The sequence below is a fragment of the Zalophus californianus genome, chromosome 4 (genome assembly GCF_009762305.2).
Source record: "Zalophus californianus isolate mZalCal1 chromosome 4, mZalCal1.pri.v2, whole genome shotgun sequence".
Taxonomy (NCBI): Eukaryota; Metazoa; Chordata; class Mammalia; order Carnivora; family Otariidae; genus Zalophus; species Zalophus californianus.
In genome coordinates, this window is record NC_045598.1 from 79,487,318 (window position 1) to 79,506,598 (window position 19,281).

Consider the following 19,281-nt stretch of genomic DNA (forward strand, 5'->3'; position numbering starts at 1 on the left):
GCTGATTTGAAGTCTTTGTCTAGTAAGTCCACCATCTGGGCTTCCTCAGAGATGGTTTCTACTGACTGCATTTTTCTGCTGAAAAAAGTCCATATAGGGCGCCTGGGTGGCTCAGTTGGTTAAGCGACTGCCTTCGGCTCGGGTCATGATCCTGGAGTCCCGGGATCGAGTCCCGCGTCGGGCTCCCTGCTCAACAGGGAGTCTGCTTCTCCCTCAGACCCTCTTCCCTCTCGTGCTCTCTATCTCTCATTCTCTCTCAAATAGATAAATAAAATCTTTAAAAAAAAAAGTCCATATAGACCATGTATTCTTGTTTCTTTTCATGTTTCATATTTTTTATTGAAAATTGTATATTTAAAAAATATAATGTGGTAACACTGGGAATCATTCTATCCTCTCCCAGCATGTGTTGTTGCTGTTGATTTGTTTAGTGGCTTTTCTGAACTATGTCTGCAGTTTAATTCTGTATACTTTGTCATGTGTGGCCACTGAATTCTCTGCTCATTTGGCTTCGTGGCCAGTTAGTGATTCAACAGAAATTTCATTAAATGTGTGGGAGATTGCTGAGGAGCTCTGTGTGAGTATTTGGGGGCACACCTTCAACATTCAGATAGGCAATTTCCAAATCTTTTTTTTTTTAGCGGGGGACAGAGGGAGAGGGAGAGAGAGCTTAAGCAGGCTCCATGCCCAGCACAGAACCTGACATGGGGCTTCATCTCATGACTCTGAGATCATGACCTGAGCTGAAATAAAGAGTCGGACACTTAACCGACTGAGCCACCCATGCACCCCGGCAGTTTCCAACTCTTAGCCTTCACTTCCGGCTTGTGCAGAGCCTCAAGGTCAGCCAGAGGTGAGAATTTAGGCCCCTCCTCAGGTCTTTTTTTGAGCACGTTCCTGACCCTGGCCATGCATGAATCCTCCTAGATTCCTAGGAATATATGAAAGCTTTTCAAAGCTCCCTATAGATATCTCAGTCCCCACCTTTTTCTTTTGGTTAGCCCGTTGTTTGACCCAACTCTTATTTGCCACCCTAGGCAGCTGTAATGTTTACAACTAATGATTCTGGGAAAAGACTCTTCATAGTGGATAAGTTCCAAGTCAATCCAAGTAAAGATAGCTTTGTGGGTGGGGTCTTCTAAGAATGACCAGATAGACCAAATAATGCCAATTCTCCGAGAACAGAGCTTTGAAGGAGCTTCAACTCCATTCTGCCCCATCCAGTGGTTGCCACACTGCTGGTTTCCACTGTGCTTGAGGGCCACTGGTTATCAAGTCTACTTTTGGGTTGCAGAGGAGAAATGGAGATAGAGCAAGTTAAAATGTCACAAAGCTTGCTGGTCTTACTGAGATTGAGCCTTTCCTCTTGAATAGACTCTTCTCAGATTGCCATAAACCTTTGATTAATTTTCAGAGTTCTGAAAAAGTTAATTCTGACAATTTTTGCAAGTGTTCTCACTGCTTTTTGGAGATTTTCAGAGGTCCATTCTCTGCCACTTTTGCTAATGTCCTTCCACAGATTCTTTCAATGGAATTTATCCTTTCCTTGGCATAAACATTTTCTAAACATTGACCACATAAGGCCTCAAATAGTTTAGATTTATTCTAAAATGTCAGGAAATGAGTTTTCTGAGACAAATGTTTGTTCTTATAAAAATACCAACGAAACAAGGCAATTAAAGGATGTACAGACAGATAAGTCACAGGAAAAAAAGAGAAATTGTTCATGGCTGTCTACAACTTTAACCGCTATTTATGTCTTTTTGCTTTTTGTTTTAACATGGACCTGGTTAACTTGAAAATACCTGGTTAAGTTTCAGTTGTGCATCAGTTCCCCATCTTCTCCCTGGGCCTGGGTAAGCTTGGAACAGAATAAAACTGAGGTAGTCTTCAGCAGCCCCTTCACTTTGGCCATCTTTCTTGTATTAGGTCAAGCTGCCATAACAAAACGCCACAGACTGGGTGGCTTAAATAACAGAAATTTATTTTCTCACAGTCCTGGAAGTTTGAAGTTCAAGATCAATGTGTGAACAGGTTTGGTTTCTCCTGAGGTCTCTCTTTGGCCTGCAGATGGCCACCTTCTTGTTGTGTCCTCCTATGGTTTTCCTCTTTTCACACATGCTCCTGTTGCATCTTCTTCTTATAAGGACACCAGCCCTATTGGATTAGGGCCCCATACTTGTGACCCCATTTAATCTTAATTGTCTCCTCAAGGCCCTGTCTCCAAACACAGTCACACTGGGGGTTAGCGTTTCAATATGAATGTTTGAGGGGGACAAATGCAATTCGGTTTATAACAAGTGTCTAACTCACAATAAGTGGGTTCTCCATAGACATTTCTATTGATGATATGCATCCTCTTTTGTCCCTGTCCTTTAGGCTTGTGCGCCATCCTTTACTCCTCTGTAACACCTCAAACTAGGCACAGTGGCTTCTGGTCTATTGCGAGAGTAGCACTGTGTGGAGCTTCCAGAGAAATCTCAATGCCAGAGTTCAAGTCCCCACTCTGGTACCAACTAGTTGTGTGACCTTGAGCAAGTCTGTTTATTCACTGATTTTCTCTAGCTTTTGTATTCTTTCACTTCTCTCTACCCTCTAGGCCCTGGATTTGTCACTGACCCCTACTACTAAAACATCCTTACTTCAGCTCTATGTGACACATCCGGGGGTTCACTAGTAAAATATACCCTGGTTAATGTACTGACTAAAAAGTTCTGAGTGGTCTCCATCTCTGCCTGGGTAATAAACGTATTTCCAGAGATGCCGTCCCCGCTATTGCTGCTCAGACAAGAGTGGTATTAGCATTGTTGGGCAATGTAGTTCAGGAAGGAAGGGAAGATGCAGTGCAGGACTGGCCTAGCGGGGAGGTAATGAGGGGTAGACCAGAAGCTGAGAGTCCCCTCACATGTATTTACTTAACCAACTTTCACCAAGAATCTGCTTTGTTCTGAGCATTGTGCAAAGTGATGAGCCAGAGCTCTTATCAGAAACTTCTCTGACCAACGCACTGGACTTGGCATGCACTGCAGGGTTGTAGGAGGAAAAATGGCCTGTAAATCTTGGGTTTGTTGTTTATTTCCCTCTGACCATGGACAAGCTACTTAGCTTCTCAGAGTCTTAGTTATTCCATTTTTAAAAGAAAGGACAGATCAGGTGCTCTATATGGTTAGTTCTACCACTTTGTCTCTCATCTTCTAGAATTCTCCACAGAGAGTGGAGTATGGATTCTGCCTAAGGAAGAATTTGTATTTTTAATGCTGATTTCAGCACAAGGCTACTCCAGTTGGGAAGATGGGAGGAGAGAGATACATACTTGGGGTAAATGTTTGGGGAAAAAAACTTGGAAATGAGCCTTTAAAGGAACCAAATATTTGCATTCTTATGCTGTCTTTTGATGATGTTACTCATGAATTCCTCATACGGTAAGAAGGAACTCACTTTAGCAGGTTAGACAAAGAGGGGGTCCATTGTGGGTTATTAATCCTTAAGTGATTCATAGTAAATGCAGAGTCAAGACGCAGAACCTTCATTTGCCCGGTGTCACAGATGCAGTAGTCCCATGTTACTGTGTTTTGATGCAGGAGCCACATTTTGTTAACTTCTCTATTCCTAGTACCACACAGCACAGAATAGACATTCGGTGGACATCATAGTCCTCATTCTCCAAATGGAATTTTCTTCATGTTACCTGCTGAAAAAGAGAGACAAAATCAAGACCAATTTTCATACTTACTTTGTCCCTTAAATTGTTGGGAGAACTAGATCTCATTATTGTCAACAAATTCAGTGGAAATTGTCCTCACCTTTGGAGTTAACAATTTAAGCCTTTGGCTCCCCAGAGCATGATGTTCAGGCTAACTGCCTTGGCATCAGTCTTCATGGACAGCTTGTACGTATGAGGGTGGCAGCAGATAACAAGAGGGTGGAGGCTCAGGCTGTAGCCAGAGCTGGATTCAAGTTCTGCCTCTGTCACTCACAATCTTGTAACTTTGGCGAGGTGTTCACCTCTTGACGTCCAGTTTTCTCATCTGTAAAATGGGGATGATACTGTTACCTGCCCCACAGAGTCATTGTGAATATCAGGTTTTTTTTAAAAAAGATTTTATTTATTTATTTGACAGAGAGAGACACAGCGAGAGAGGGAACACAAGCAGGGGGAGTGGGAGAGGGAGAAGCAGGCTTCCTGCTGAGCAGGGAGCCTGATGTGGGGCTCGATCCCAGGACCCTGGGATCATGACCTGAGCTGAAGGCAGATGCTTAACGACTGAGACACCCAGGTGCCCTGAAGATCAGTTTTTAAAAGGCATGAAAGTACACAGTGGCGGGCACAAAAGTTAAAAGCACAGAAAATGTTAGCTTGAAGAACTGATAGTCATGGGCAAGAATAACCTTCTGTTACTTTTAGTTTTTCAAGATCCACACACCCTATTATAACAATAATAATTATTATATTTTTATAATTATTTATAATGTTATGATTATTTTTATAATTATTTTAAATTTTACTGTCATATTTATATACTTTAAACCTTTGTACTTTAACATAATCAGGAGTCTTGAATCCTTGTGAACCATGGGTACTTGAGCAACCCAAGAAGTCATTAATTTGTCTTTTAGATGTCCTTTTAGAAAGTCCCATAAACCAGGATCTCTCATCATTGGAGGGCTTACAAAGTTTGGAAAAAAAAACAAGTCAAAAGATGGATGTAGTCAAAGAAGGTCAGGAAAAAAATAAAAGATCATTAAAAGTCATAATTCATTTAAAAATATTTGCTCTCATCTCATACATTTGTATTTATAAACAGCACATTCTTTATGAAATAATGCTTAAAATCCTTGAGGATTTACATGTAATTTCTTCAAAGCCTTCCCAAGAAATAAACATAAATAAGTTCTCGATACTGATATATTTTAAAAGTCTTTCCAAACCAGTGAATCTAAACACTTCACTTCCTCCTATTTTCCCAGCCTTCCTCCTTCAAATGAGGACTCTTGTTATCTTTAGATCCAAAAGGCACTTTGAACTTATGTACTGATGATCAGAGAGTCAAATTTTAAGAGTCTCCTCTCTTAAGTATTTAGGAATACAGTAGTCTCCCTTACCCGCAGGGGATATGTCCCAGGACTCCCGGGGGATGCCTTGAAAGCACAGTGATAGTGCTGAACCCCTGTGCTTCTTCCTATAAGTACACACCTCTGATATGGCTTAATTTATAAATTAGGCACAGTAAGAGATTCACAGTGATAAATAAGAATAAAATAGAACAATTATAATAATATAACTGTAATAAAAGTTATGTGAATGTGGGCTATCTCTCTCTCTCTCTCTCAAAATACCTTATTGTATTGCATTCACCTTCTACTTGAGGTGATGTGAGACGATAAAATGGCCATGTGAGGAGATGAAGCGAGGCAAATGATGTCGGTGTCGTGATGCGGTGTTAGGCTACTGCGGCCCTTCTGATGATGCATCGGGGGGATCATCTAGTTCCAGACCGTAGGTAACTGAAACCGCAGACGAGGGGAAACTAGTGTATTATTTGCACCCAGATAAAGAGAAACTGTCTGAAAATACGCTAGCTTTGCCTCAAATTATTGTAAACTTAGTGAGCAGTTAATATTTTAGAATCCCCAAAGAGATCTGAAGCAGAGTAGTTGTCATCTTGGAGAAGGGAGAACAATCTGAGCTACATGCTGGAGAAAGCTTTTGGTCAGAGTTATATAAAAACAGGAAAGTTAATCTGCTAGGACCTGATTTAAGTCTCATTGGATCAAATACACAGCTCATGATCTCATTTTTTCTTGAGAACTTTGGGGGTAAGAAATGGCCCGATACCCATACTTGCTGAGATGCCAGAGACTACAGTCACAATAACCTGGGGTTGATGGAGGTGTCCTAGCTGCTCTGAGATATTTGGGGAGGATTTTTGCCATGACCAGAGGCGTCTCTGAAGTTGACATACACACACACCTTCCTGTGTCCACTCCCTGCAGACCCCAGGCTCTCCCTCATTTTCTGGGACTCCAAATGTCACCCTGCTTGTAACAGTTACACTCACAATTTTTCCTGAGCCAGGGGATGGGGGTAAGTGAAAGCAGCACAGAGCAGAGCCAGAGGTCTCAGCAAATGAAATGGCCCCCTACTTTCTTTCCCTGTGCTGCCACAAAATCCCCTGAGTGTCTCACTCAAACATGGGGTTATCTTTTAAAAACTTCCCAAGCCAGACAATACTAACCTTTGGGTCACAGTGTATCGACCAAGTGCCCATCAGTAAGAGAATGAATAATCTGAGCCACATTCAAAGCAGTGGAAGGCATTGCAAGGGTGGGAAGGAGCCACCTGCTGCGAATACCACCATGTGGGTGACTCTCATAAACACGGCGTCGAGTGACAGGAGCCAGGCACTACAGGGTGGACGCTGTTCACTTTCTTTTGTGTAAAGCACAGAGACAGGCAAACTAATCAGGTAGTCTCCCTCTGGGGAAGGAGGTCTAAGACGGTGTTCTGTGGGTGGGGGCCGGTGCTGGTGATACTCTGGTTTTCTTGTTGTTGTTGCAGTTCTGAGTGCTGGTCACCTTGCTGTGTTCTTTGTGGAAATTCATTAACCTGTACACTAATAATATGTACCCTTTCTGTATATTTCATTTCATTACAAAGCTTTTAAAAAGCTTTTTAAAAATGATTAACGGAAAGCAAGTGAGTCTCCGTTCCTTGGCCAAAATCTTTTCTGATTTCAGTCTGACATCCCTCGCCTCATCTCCGGCCCTTTCGGCACGGACAGCTCTTTGGGAGAAAGCCCTTCCAGACTTTTCAAAACCTGCCCTGAGGGCATCCCTGGTAAACACCATCAGGGGTCTGTGATTGTTGGAGACCTAATGGTTTGCAGATTTCTGTATCAGGGATTTTGGATGTTGTTGACAGGCAAGGAATGATGAACTTTTGAAGTTACCTCTGCGGGAGTCGTGTGAGCTATCAGCTAAACAATATCTTTAGTTCGCAAAGATTTCAGGAAGATACCGATTATTTTATGGTGAGATTGCCCTGGTGGTTATCAGCTAGCGTGGCTTTTGTGTACTTTACTCAGCGATGGGTGGTTTCATAGAGTTGCTTAATTTTACAGGGCAACTGGGGTAGCTCGGATGCGAGGATGCTGGGACACAGGTCACAAAAAGGTCTTTTGAGCATTGAAATGCTAGCGGTTCTTTAAGTGTTCTATTTGTTCTTTGTTTGTATACCGATTGGTTGATGATCAGTGTTGTCCCATGATTTTTAATAAGCAAGAAAGAAAAGCAAATAAATTCATTGATTCACTTTGATATTTGTTCAACAAAAAAGAACAATATTGATGCAAAAAGTTGTTTTCTGCCAGTCATGATGTGGGAATCTGGATATATCTTGAGTTCATCAGAAGGAATATCTTGAGGCAGTTTTAAAATACTTGAGTCTTGAAAAAAATGTGAAAAGGAAGTTAGCTTGTATATTTTTTTCTGGATTGAAAATTATGTTTAAAGAGGGCCGCTTGGGTGGCTCAGTTGGTTAAGCATCCAACTCCTGATTTTGGCTCAGGTCGTGATCTCAGGGTCGTGGGATCGAGGCCGCCGTCAAGTTCCGTGCGTGAAGCCTGCTTAAGATTCTCTCTTTCCTTCTCCCCCTGCTCTCCCCACTCACATGTGCTCTTTTTCTCTCTCTCTCTCAAAAAAAAGTTATGTTTAAAGAAAAAAAATGAATCCCTCTGTTTTATTTACTAATGTTGAAAGTTACTGAAATATAATTTGAGACACTTATATACATCCAAGACACTTAGCAAAGCTTTAAAGAATGCCTTTTCAAAATCCCTTTAAAAAAGAAACTGTATTTTGACAAGAGTATCATCTTAAATTCTTAAACAGATGCCTGTGGTACAAATTCTTCATATGGCAGATCTCATGCTCCAAAGTATAGGAGATAAGAAGCTGCTTGATGCAAGTTTCTTCTCTCTAGCCTCATTTCATGATGGGTTAGCAGCCCAAACAAGTAATCCTTTCTTCTATATTTTATTAAAACTGTTATCAGCTTTGCCTTTGGCTTCAGCTTCTGTGATGTGTTATTAGTACCATCTGTGGAGTTGGCAGAATACAGTTGCATTGCCCTGGACCTTAAATCTGGATTCAAATTCTAATTCAGCTCCGTGTTAGATATGAGACGGGGTTCAGAGCATGCCACTGCTGAATACGATACCTTTTGGTACCAGATACAACAACATATACCAGGGCATCTTGAAGAGTTCAAGCTGAAGGAGTTTGAGAAAATGGTAGAAGTGAGGAGGCCTCTGTGACTTTCTCCTGCCTTTCTCCTCTGAAGCAGCACCTCTGTGAGAGATGCCGTCCCTACACCCAGAGGAAACGAACATCCTTATCTTCAATATGGAGGGACACTAAGAAAAATCCAGACAGACAGGCCATGCTAAGTTTCCCCCAGTCTGCTACACTTACCCTGTCATCATATTTCTCCACAACTGTCCACTCTTCATCAAACCTAGCATAAAAATCTCTCAGCTTGAACAGTGTCTTCGGTTCTCAGTGCCTTACGGAGGCCCCCACGTCACATCAAACTTATGTTAAATAGAGTTGTATGCTTTTCTCCTGTGAATCTGACTTTGCCAGTTTAATTTTCAGACCCAGCCAGGGAAAACATATTTTCCCTCCCCTCTAGTCTCTCTGAGCCTCAATTTCCAAATCTGCCAAACAGGGTTAATAATTCCTGCTCTGGAGAAATCACAGGGCTGTTGTATCTCTTGACCGAATGTAGTTATGACTGGTTTGAAAATTATTTTTTTGAAAATTGGGTTTGCAAGTTGTTACTGATTATTTAAAATAACAGAAACAGTAAAATAAGAAAACTCCTCAAGGAAAGGCCCTTAAATTTCAGAAGGAGATGGCTTTTCAAGGCAGTGAACGTTCTGGCTGTCCAGCTTCCTCAGGCAGAAGCAAGCTCCTCTCTCAAGCCAGCTTGAGTCTCATGCAAGACAGTCACTGTGGTATCAGGAACTCTCAGTCCCCCAACAGTGATGGTCCATTACAATTTACTCATCTCTCTCTTTTGCTAAGAAGCATGCTACACTGTGATTTATAATAAGAAGTATATATTTGGGTCTTCATCTGCACTTTCTGGCTCATGGCTCCCAAATCTCTTGTCATTGCCTAACTGATTAGAGCAATAGAGGCATCTTCTGTTAAAATATTTGGTTTTTGTCCTCAGTTCTTGTAAGTAGCTTCAGAGTGATAAATGTGAAATACATCTCTTCTGTTATTTGTAATAAACCCCCGTTAACCACTTCCAAGTTTATGTTAATGGCGTGACTCTTGGAAAACCCCTAGCTCACCACTGGATGAGGACTGGTTGCCAGGAAGATCAATCATGATTAGAGGGCTGGAACTTTCAAATGGGAAGGGGAGAGGCTGGAGGTTGAGTTAATCACTGATAATGATTTAATCAATCATGCCTATGGAATGAAGCCTCCATAAAAACCCCAGGGGACAGGGTTTGGAGAACTTCCAGGTTGTTGAACATCCGGAGGTGCCCTTTCCCACGTAATTTCGTCCTGTGGGTCTCTTCCATCTGGCTTTCCTGAGTTCTATCCTTGTACAATAAATTGGCAAAATGTAACTAAAATGTTTTCCTGAGTTTTGGGAGCTTTTTAGCAAATGCCTGAGCCCAAGGAGAGGGCTGTGGGAAGCTCTGATTTACAGCCAGTTTGTCAGAAGCATGCTGTGAGATAAAAGAAAAAAATATAGATTGGTCTCTGCCATGAGTTCCTGGCACAGAACCCCTAAAACACTTGTAATTTCCTCCTAAGTGATAAGAAGAGCTCTAGGAGCACCTTTTGTTCTAATATTTGGTCTTTGACCCAGCTCCTGACTGACCTGGAGCTCCTAAATTCCATGGAGTTCCCTCAGTAATAGGAGTGTCTTTCATTTTTTTTTTTTTTTAAGATTTTATTTATTTGACAGAGCGAGCACAAGCAGAGGGAGAGAGAGGGAGAAGCAGGCTCCCTGCTGAGCAAGGAGCCCGACATGGGACTCGATCCCAGGACCCTGGGCTCATGACCCGGGCCGAAGGCAACTGCTTAACCAACTGAGCCACCCAGGCGTCCCAGGAGTCTCTTTCATTCTTAGGAGGTGACTCAGTGGGCTCCCGGGTGGGGGCTGATCACCGGAAGGACCACACCATGATTGGAACTTGGGATTTTCAGCCCCACATCCCACCTCCACTCCATTCTCCAGCCCATCCCAGGCCATTTTCTATGGCTGGAGGCCTCCCCAAGGCTCTCCTCCAGCGATAGAAAATGGCCTGAGAAGAGAGAGGGGCTGGAAATAGAGTTAGTGATTGATCATGCCTACATGATGAAGCAAGCCCCTATAAACATCCCCAAAGTACAGGGTTTGGAGGGCTTCTGGGTTGGTGAAGAGGTGAGGCATTAGGGGAGTGGCAAGCTCGGAGAAGGCATGGAAGCTCCTCACTGCTTCCCCCTTACCTTGCCCTACCCATCTCTTCCATCTGGGTGTTCATCTGTATCCTTTATCCTATCTTTTTATAATAAACCATTAGATTGTAACTAAACTCTTCTGAGTTCTGTGAACCAGTCTAGCAAATTGATTGAATCCAAGAGGAGAATTGTAGTAACATCTGATTTAGAGCCTATTGGTCGGAAGATAAGGTCAGAACCTGAACTTTGGACTGACATCTGTAGGGGCTGAGCCCTTGCCCTGAGAGATCTGATGCTATCTCTAGGTAGAGAGTGTCAGAACTGAGTTAAATCATAGGACACCCAGCTGATGTCTGAGGATATATTGCTGGGGGAACCCACACATGTTTGGTGACCAGAAGTGAAGTGTTCTGGGAGTCAGAAGTGAAGTATTGAGAGTGGAGAGCTGACAGGAGCAACACAGGTTTTTTCTTTTACAAAGCACAAAGATCCTCCTTCCGCGGTCAGGCTAAGGACGGGGGGAGCATAACTGTTACAGGAAGGCTGGATCTTAAAGCCCCTAAGTCTGATTTTTCTGAAAGCAAATAGTCCTAGTCAGATGTGCCTTCAGGCATGGAGGAAGGATTCTGATGAAGGTCTGGGGCTGAGTAAGTAGGAGGAGTGGCAGCGTGGAGGGGCCATTGGCTGGCTAATACAGCAGCTCATGGGGGACAGGAAGAAGCTCTCCTTCAGCCTAGACCCTTGGCTTCGGCTGTCTCTCTTCCACGACCCAGGCCCAGAGGTCTTCAGAGTTATGGGAAGTTGAATTCAAAGCAGAGCTGGAGAGTTCCTCCCTGTCTGACTAGGACTCCTGTGTCAAAAGCTAGATACTCTAAGCCTATGAATTTTGTGTGACCTCCCAAACTAGCACCTTGCTTAGATTTTGTCCTTCACAGACACCTACAATTCACTGAATCCTAAAAACCTTTCACAGTTTGTCCATATCTGTCCCCTTGAATATGAAGCAGATTTCATGCAAAATGAAATAGTTTCTCAGGATGCTTGCCTATTCAATGCACATTGTCAAAACCTGGCACTGTCTCGGTCAGCCAGAACCAAGGGCTCACCATATTAATGGTGTGCTTCTGTGGAAGGGTCTGCCTTAGCCATATCTGGCACACAGCCTCCTCTTTCTCTCCCTCCCTCCCTCCCCAAGGCTCTCCCCCAGCCATAGAAAATGGCTTGGGATGGGCCATTGACCCAGGGTCATGAATTGTCTGTCCAGCAACCTCTGACGTGACCTAGCTCAACATGATGAGCTCACCCAGGAATGTCAATGGAAAATATCAAGAGGATGAGTTAGCACCAGGAGCTGAACCGCAATGGGACAACACGTTCAGAAGTGGATGAAGCCAGGACCATATGGGGTCCATGGTCACAGTGTCCAAAGTGAAGGGTGAGCAGGAGTGAGACCCTCATCACCAGCCAGGGGAGAAATAAGACTGAACAGTGGGAGAGCACACGGTAGAAGGTGGAAGAACAGAGAAAGCATAGCTGAGACTATTTCCTGAATATTTTGTTTCTTTTCCTGGGTTTCTGTGCACTCCTTATAATAAACCTCCCTCCTTTTTTTTTTTTTTAAGATTATTTATTTATTTATTTATTTGATAGAGAGAGAGAGAGCGTGCGCACAAGCAGGGGGAGTGGGGGAGGGAGAAGCAGGCTCCTCGCTGAGCAGGGAGCCCGATGCGGGGCTCAATCCCAGGACCCTGGGACCATGACCTGAGCCGAAGGCAGATGCTTAACGACTGAGCCACGCAGGCGCCCTGAAAACCTCCCTTCTTTTGATTTGACCTGAATAAATATCTATTTCTTGCACCCCAAACCCAGAAAAGTCAGAGGAGATGTACACACTGTTCCCTTTTTTCTACCCAGTGACTGGGGCAGGTGTGGGGGAATCTCAGATTACTCGTGTTATGTATTCTTGGTGCTGATAGACCTTGCTAACTCGTCAGTGACACTACAAGCCTTCCAGGCCTCAGACTGCTACATCTCTAACTTACGGGACTGCATAACTGTACCTCGCTCTCCTATTTTCCATTCCCTTAGCAGTTTGTAGACAGGGCCCTCCTTCTGGGTGACAAATGGCTTAGGGGGAGTAGAGGTCATTGATTCTCATGGCTTTTTCTTTCTGTGATTTGTAAGGACGGGGAGGAGAGAATTCCTCCAGAAGGCATTTTGCACTTCTGTACCGCAGAAGAAGAAACTAGAAAAGGTCTGTCAGCTTGCAACACTGACTATTCTTTGATTTTGTATTATCAGGCTCCCGGGCATTAAAAGAAAAAAAGGCCCAAGCAGCAGTGCTGAATTTTAGGGCACTTCTAGCTCAGCTGGTGCTTGCTGATCCGATGGGACGGTCCTCGGTGGGATGGGTACAAACTCCGTCCCTGCACGCGAACAGCCGAGGCACCCAGGTCTGCTGGGGAGCAGAGCTGCCGGGACTTGGACAGGGTCCCCCAGTATGCTTGTCACCTTTCTATCTGCAAAGCAGGGTTGTGTTGCATAAATGGATGTTTTATGGCTTTTTTGCACTTGGAAGCTCACTGAAAGTTGATTTATTCGGTTGGTTGCTCTTACAAAAAGTTTTCTCACTGTACATTTGCTTTGTGAGATGAATTTAAAACAAGCCAAGGCTGACCTGACTGTGCTTCTTTCATTGTCTTCTGCCTCAAGAAGCATTTGAAGCTGATACTCACCGAGGAAATCATGTTTTCTTTGAACGTTCGTTCCTTTCAGCCTTATGGAAAATCTGACTGTTAAGGCCTCACTGCTTGGTGCTTTCAGCCTGCAAAAGCAATTGGAATCTGGGTGGAGGGCTGAAGGAATAAACTGTGTGTCCCCCTCCCCAGCGTGGAGGGGACCAGACAATTTTGGGACGCCGGCTAACTGGGGGACAGTTCAGAAGTTCCCAATCCCCAGGCCACTGCGGGTGCCATCCTAATTTGAGGTGCTCTGACTCATCTCTCTTACCCCCCCCTTCTGAGAGGCTCAGGAACCCAATTCCATCCTGGGGGCAGCACATGGCTGGGACTTAAAAAGGCTTAAAAAGAGAAAAAAAGAGTCCTGTTCTTTCCCTGCCAAACACAAAACAGAGGCCTGCTTGTGCAGCTTCTCTTTGGTCATCCTGCCTCTGTTCCGGAATAATTTGCCCCACAAAGAGTGGGCAGGGGCCCCAAGCTGTAGCTCCCCTCTCCCCACCCCCCCCCCATAGCTGTTCTTTCATCCCAGGGTAATGCCCATCAGAGGAGTGTCCCCGGTTTACCTCAGAAGAAAACCCCTTTCAGGGAGAAGTGTCCAAACAATCCTCAAAAACAATAGTCCTGACGAACATGGTGACATTCTTGCCCTAGTGGGAAGGGGGATGGTCCCAAAGATGAATTAACACCGTCGCTAAGCAACCGTCTCCAGCCCCAGCTTCAGAGGAGCGGGATGAGAAAGAACCAAGCCACGTATTTCGCGGTCTCTGCTCATTACCAGTCTCAGCTTTGTCTGAACAGACTGAATGTGGGCGGCCGTCCTCGGGCTTGTTCTGGTGGCGATGCTGGCTTTCACGACAGAGTGACAGAACAGCTATGGTCTGGAGGCGGGCCGGGCCCCTTCCCACAGCCCTAACGAGGTGTCCAAGGCAGCAAGGCCATGCCACGGACCCCTCTGCCCCGGGACAGCACAGTTTTGTATACCTGATCTCATGGAAGCCACACAACCCTGGGAAGTGAGTGTCAGTTATGCTCTACAGATGATGGGCTCGAAGCTCAGAGAGGTGCAGCGACCGGGCTAAGGTCACACAGGAAACGAGCGGCTCTGTCCCCTCCACGCCCGCTGCCAGGCTTCTGCCACGCCACTGGGGAGGATGCAGGGGACCAGCGACGCAGGTACCGGTGTTTATTAATAGACTAAATATTAGCAGATGAAGGAGTCCCATGGAGTTGCTCACCAGCCAGTCATGATGAGATTTCTTTCCTGTCACAGCAGCTTACTGTTTACCCACACAGTTATGCTCATCTGGCATTTGGGGAGAGGCCCAGTCTCCCCGGCTTCACATGGGGGATGAAGTCAGGTCTTGGTGTGGGTGAGGAGAGCTACCCTCTCGCTTCCCCTCAATGCCCCTTCCCCGGCCTGCTAGGCAACAACAACCCCCCAGGCCCCGCAGCTCAAATTCACTACCCTTTCTCTGCCTGAAAGCTCTTCTCACTCCCCCAGACTCTTCTCAGTGAAGCCTTTGTGACTGCTCCCCTCCCTGTTCCCAGAGAGCTCTGGGTGATGTGGTGGGCGCCATGGGCCCACACCCAGTTCCACCTAATCAGAGGACGTGGTGCCCCAGCCGCTGGAAGTACGCTGGGGGACAGCCTTCAGCTGCCCTTCTCCCCAGGGACGGCCCCAGCTGCCCAAGTCACGCCCCACTCTGGTGGCCCCCACCAAAGGTGAACCAGTGCAAAGTGTGACGTTCTGCCGGCCTCGCTTCGAGGCCTTTATAGCACCAGTGCTCCGGGTGGGAGGCAGAGACCATCACCAGGCCTACGGGCCAGTTGGACATCTCCGCCTACCCATCCTGCATCCTCCCCTGCCCTTCCGTAAGGTCAATCCCGAGGGCACCCTGCATGCTCAACTCTGTCTCATTCGGCTTCCGGGCGTGGGGGGCGGGGGGCTCAACTGCCACGTTCTCCCTTAGACCTTCTCCATAGGTGACCGTCCTGCCCTTTAGACTGAGCTCCCTAAGGGCAGGAGCTGAACCTTATTTATTTCCGAACCAACAGAGCCCAGGTCCAGCATGCAGTCGGTCCCCAGGAGATGTTCGTGGAATGAACACATATAGCCATTTACAAGGTATGTGAGATGGGAGGAGACAGAAGGCAGGGCGCCTGTGGAGAGGACACCTCATTCAGCGCCTTTTGTTTACCATTGTCTTCCCAGAAGCAGCTGAGTTTCTTTTATCCTCCCTCCTGCCTCCGCCACTTCCCACAAGCAACTCCCCTCCGCAGCTGGGACTTGGCTGGACTCCTTCCTCTTCCCCCAAACTCCATCTTTCTGGACTAAAAACTGGGCTCCAGAATGTAGTCTCTCAGGAGCTACTGAGGAGGAGAACCCAGGAGCAGAAGCTGTGTCAGCAGCTGAGCCAATGTGTGGCTGGAGGCGGCGTATTCCAGAATAACAACCTTGTGCCCTGTAGTTCCTTCCACATGCAAATATTTTCCTTTTAGTTGATTCCTATTTATTTTAGCCTTTGTACGTATCGTTAAAGACCCTGTTTCAGGTGAGATAAAATGTGTTGCTACACCCGACCAGGTCAGTCCCAGGGACTATCAGGTGGTGGCTGGCCCAGACGGAGGAGCGCCATGTCGAGTTGGGACGGAGTTAACTATCAAGGGGAAAAACAGCGATTCCTTTCCATGATCCTTCCTTGAAGGCAGCTCAGAGGCAGGGGCTCCCATCCCCATTACCCCCGCAGAGTAGAGAGGAATGGGCAGTCCTCTGACGGGGAAAGCTCTGATAAGCTTGACATGAGGGACCCCGGTGAGCACTCCACAGTTTCTTGGGTCTCAAGTCATAATCTCTACCGACCTTGGGATTTTTATGTCAGGGGCTTCAGTCTTATTGCCCGGGGCTACTTTTGAATAGTCTGGGCCCAGCCTCCACCAGCTGTAGAGGCTCCTTGCTGGGCCTCCTGGAGGACAGGAAGGAAATGGACGGAGAGTCTTGTCCCCTCATGGAGGACTTGCCTTCCCCTCCCGAGCAGGCCAGGCACAACCCTCATGTTATCTCCAGCCCCAAGTGGCTCCCTCTGACGGCGTGACACCAGAGACCCTCCTGAGGGCCTCTGATTTGTGGCCACGCAGCTGTGTTTGGGTAGACATCAACACATAAACAAGGGCTGCCTTGGCTGCCCGGCAGCCGCGTAAAGCAATCAGAGTGCACTTTTATTTGTCGTCTCTCAGCATTCCTTATGATCTGTTGACTACCGCTGAGGCTTCCCTGCCCTTGTGCAAGAACTCCAGCAGGCCCCCAGAATGTTGTTGCTTATTCTTAGGGTAAGAGACAATCCTAGAGTCATTTTAGGCTCCAAGTGCTGACTCCATCCAGCAGTGAGCCTGTCTAGTCCCCAGGAGCAGTCAACATTCTGAACCCAGTAAGAGGCCACACCCCGTCTCCTTCCCCAGTGGCCGCCTGTGGACTGGAAGCCAGCTGTAGGAAGCTGGGTGGTGGTCTGGTTGGCTTCTCCTCAGTCTCTCTGGGGCTGGCCCATGGGTAGGAGAGTGGCAGGGGGAGGAAAAGTCTCACTTCCTGGATGGAATCGTCATAAACTGGCCTCACCTTTCAGGACCAGCCAGTCATCTAAAGCTGGCTCTCCATCTCTTGAAAAGCTTTCGTGAACAATTTAGAGGTGCCCCCAGGCTCCCCTCCCTGACAGTGCCCTTGGCCCCCAAGTCAGGGCATTTTTGTTTCGAGGGGTTGACACTCCTTCAGCTTTCAGCTATTTACTTCCATTTTAGGGATGCCTGGGTGGCTCTGTCGGTTAAGCATCTGACTCCTGATTTTGGCTCAGGCCATGATCTCAGGGTGGTGAGATCAAGCCCCGAGTCGGGCTGACGCTTAGTGCAGAGTGTGCTCTCCCCTCTTCCTTTGCCCCTCCCTCTGCTCACTCTAAATAATTAATTAATTAATTAATTTTAAAGAAGAACATTTTAAAAGAGCTTTCTTATTGAGCATTCTGAATAATTCTACGACATTGGTTAGTTTCTATAGAAAGAAATCAAGGCTCAGAAATATCTCAGATTGGCTTAGATTTGGATGCATGTGACAGAAAAACCCAAAATAATACTAACTTAAATAGGATAGAGGTGTATTTCCCTCTCATCTGAAAGAAGTTTGGAGATAGACAACCCAGAACTTACAAGGTATTACATAGTGTTAGAACTCGAGCTTCTTCCATCTGGTTGCTCTGCCATCCTCAGCACTAGCTTCTGTTTCATGGTGCAAGATGGCTGCTTAAGCTTCGGCCAGCAGGAAGGAGGAAGGGCTGAAGAAGGGTGCACCCTCTTCCTTTAAAGACACTTTCTGGAACTTGCACACATACTACTTTCCCTTATATTTCATTGGCTAAAACTTAGTCACATGGTTAGACCTACCCACACGGGAGATTGGGAAATGCAACCTTTATTCTAGGCAACCATTAAAAATCAGAGCTTCCGTTACAGAGGGAGTAAAGAATGGATATTGGGCTATACAATGAGCAATTTCTGCTATGGATATTAAATAACTTGCCTAGAGTTTTCCAGTTGAACTCTGTCTACAAAAGATATTAGTGATACCAGAGGGAAGAAGCAGTAAGGATATGGGAATGGGAGGAGGTGGGAACTTAGGATAATGTCTGCCCTGTGGTCTGGGAGATGGCTCCAGGGTCTCCTGCCTGCTCTGCTGAAGTCCAGTTGCCTTGCCAGGAGTCTGATCGGCTAGCTAGCCACCTGACTCTTCACTGCCACATGGCTCTGGCCATTGGACACTGGTGCTAAAGCCAGCATGGCAGAGCAGAGAGGGAAAATGTCAAAGGCAGTGTTGAAAGGGCGGGAAGGGGTAAAAAGTAGAGCGATTTTCATTTCATTTCCCTCCAGCTTCCTGCCCCCTTTCTTCTCTTCAAGAATGGTGGACTCATGGTCTCATTCTACTTTAGCTAATACGTGGTGAGCTTTTACTCCATGGAAGACCCTAGATGGGCCACTTTATACAACATCCTCAGTCTCTTGTCCAGGCAACGATCCAGGGCTACTAATGGCTCACGGAAGCATCATGACCACCAGACCCACTGAGGGCAGGGGCAAACAGCCAACATGCTTCGGTAGCCCCAGGGGGCAATGCAGAACTCCGAATGGTCTCATAGCTGGTTTTCATACCAATGACCTTAGGTCAGCAAGGCAAATGGGATCTGATCCTTATTGCTCTCGTTTCAGAAAGCAATGGGTACACAAGAGATTTGAGGAAATCAAAAATGTTTCACACAGATATTTAAGCAAGAGTAAATTGTCTAGAGCACTTGTAAGTTTTCAGTGATGTGGAGAGTTGTTGATTCTGGCAGATGGAGCAGGTGGGTTCTAAAGAGAAGGAATCTACCCAGAATTTCCTACCATGAAGCTGAGTCCCTAGGACACTGGTGGATGAGCATCGGGGCTCAGCAGCATATGCCAATTCCCTTTCCTTTCATCAGGACAGGAAGAAGGGAATGAGCTTCCAAAAGCCCTCTCAGAAGTTACATCAATTTACCGTTTCATTCTTTTTCACAGGGATCGTTAAATATCTCTGGGCAAGGCTGTGTTATTATCTCAGCATTAATAGCCCTTGAAGGGCTCCTGACACCTCTGGAGAGCAGCATGTGGGCTGCATCAGCACCGAGTGGGTGTGAGCCATAATCCTCTGACCCTCATCCCAACCCCCATCTGGATTTATAGGCTCCCACCACTGCACAGAGGGCTGGTGGAGGGGGCAGTCAGGCTTATCAGCTGGATGATCAGCCTCTGGCTGGAACTGTTGTGACATAACCTGGGACTCTGCTCAAAGCCCCAGCTTTGATTCCTCTATTTTGCACAACCCTGCAACAGAAGCCAAATCCTCATTGTGTAAGATCAGGTTTAGCCACAGGCCAACCAAACAGCATGTGCCTTGCTAGACAAGGAAGCAAAGAGGGACCTGACCCACTGAAGGGTGCTTTCTTTTAATATGGAGGGAGGGTTTTTTTGGAGGGTGGGGACCAGTGGCCCCAGGATTTCAGATTAGGACACTGTGCAAG

General features: G+C 46.2%; 1 long non-coding RNA gene across 3 annotated transcripts; it reads right to left on the reverse strand.

Annotated features, from left to right (window-relative positions):
• Positions 1-1,657: 1,657 nt before the first annotated feature.
• On the reverse strand, positions 1,658-17,530 carry LOC113936431. Of its 3 annotated transcripts, none has more exons than XR_003524261.2 (5): positions 17,396-17,530; positions 13,768-13,851; positions 13,202-13,290; positions 3,804-4,028; positions 1,658-3,688 (listed from the first exon to the last, which is right to left on the reverse strand). It is a non-coding gene; the product is annotated as an uncharacterized LOC113936431 (long non-coding RNA). The 3 variants fall into 3 exon arrangements; XR_003524256.2 differs by having other exon boundaries at positions 1,658-3,691; XR_003524253.1 differs by lacking the exons at positions 1,658-3,688; positions 3,804-4,028 and adding an exon at positions 7,310-7,445.
• Positions 17,531-19,281: the final 1,751 nt, after the last annotated feature.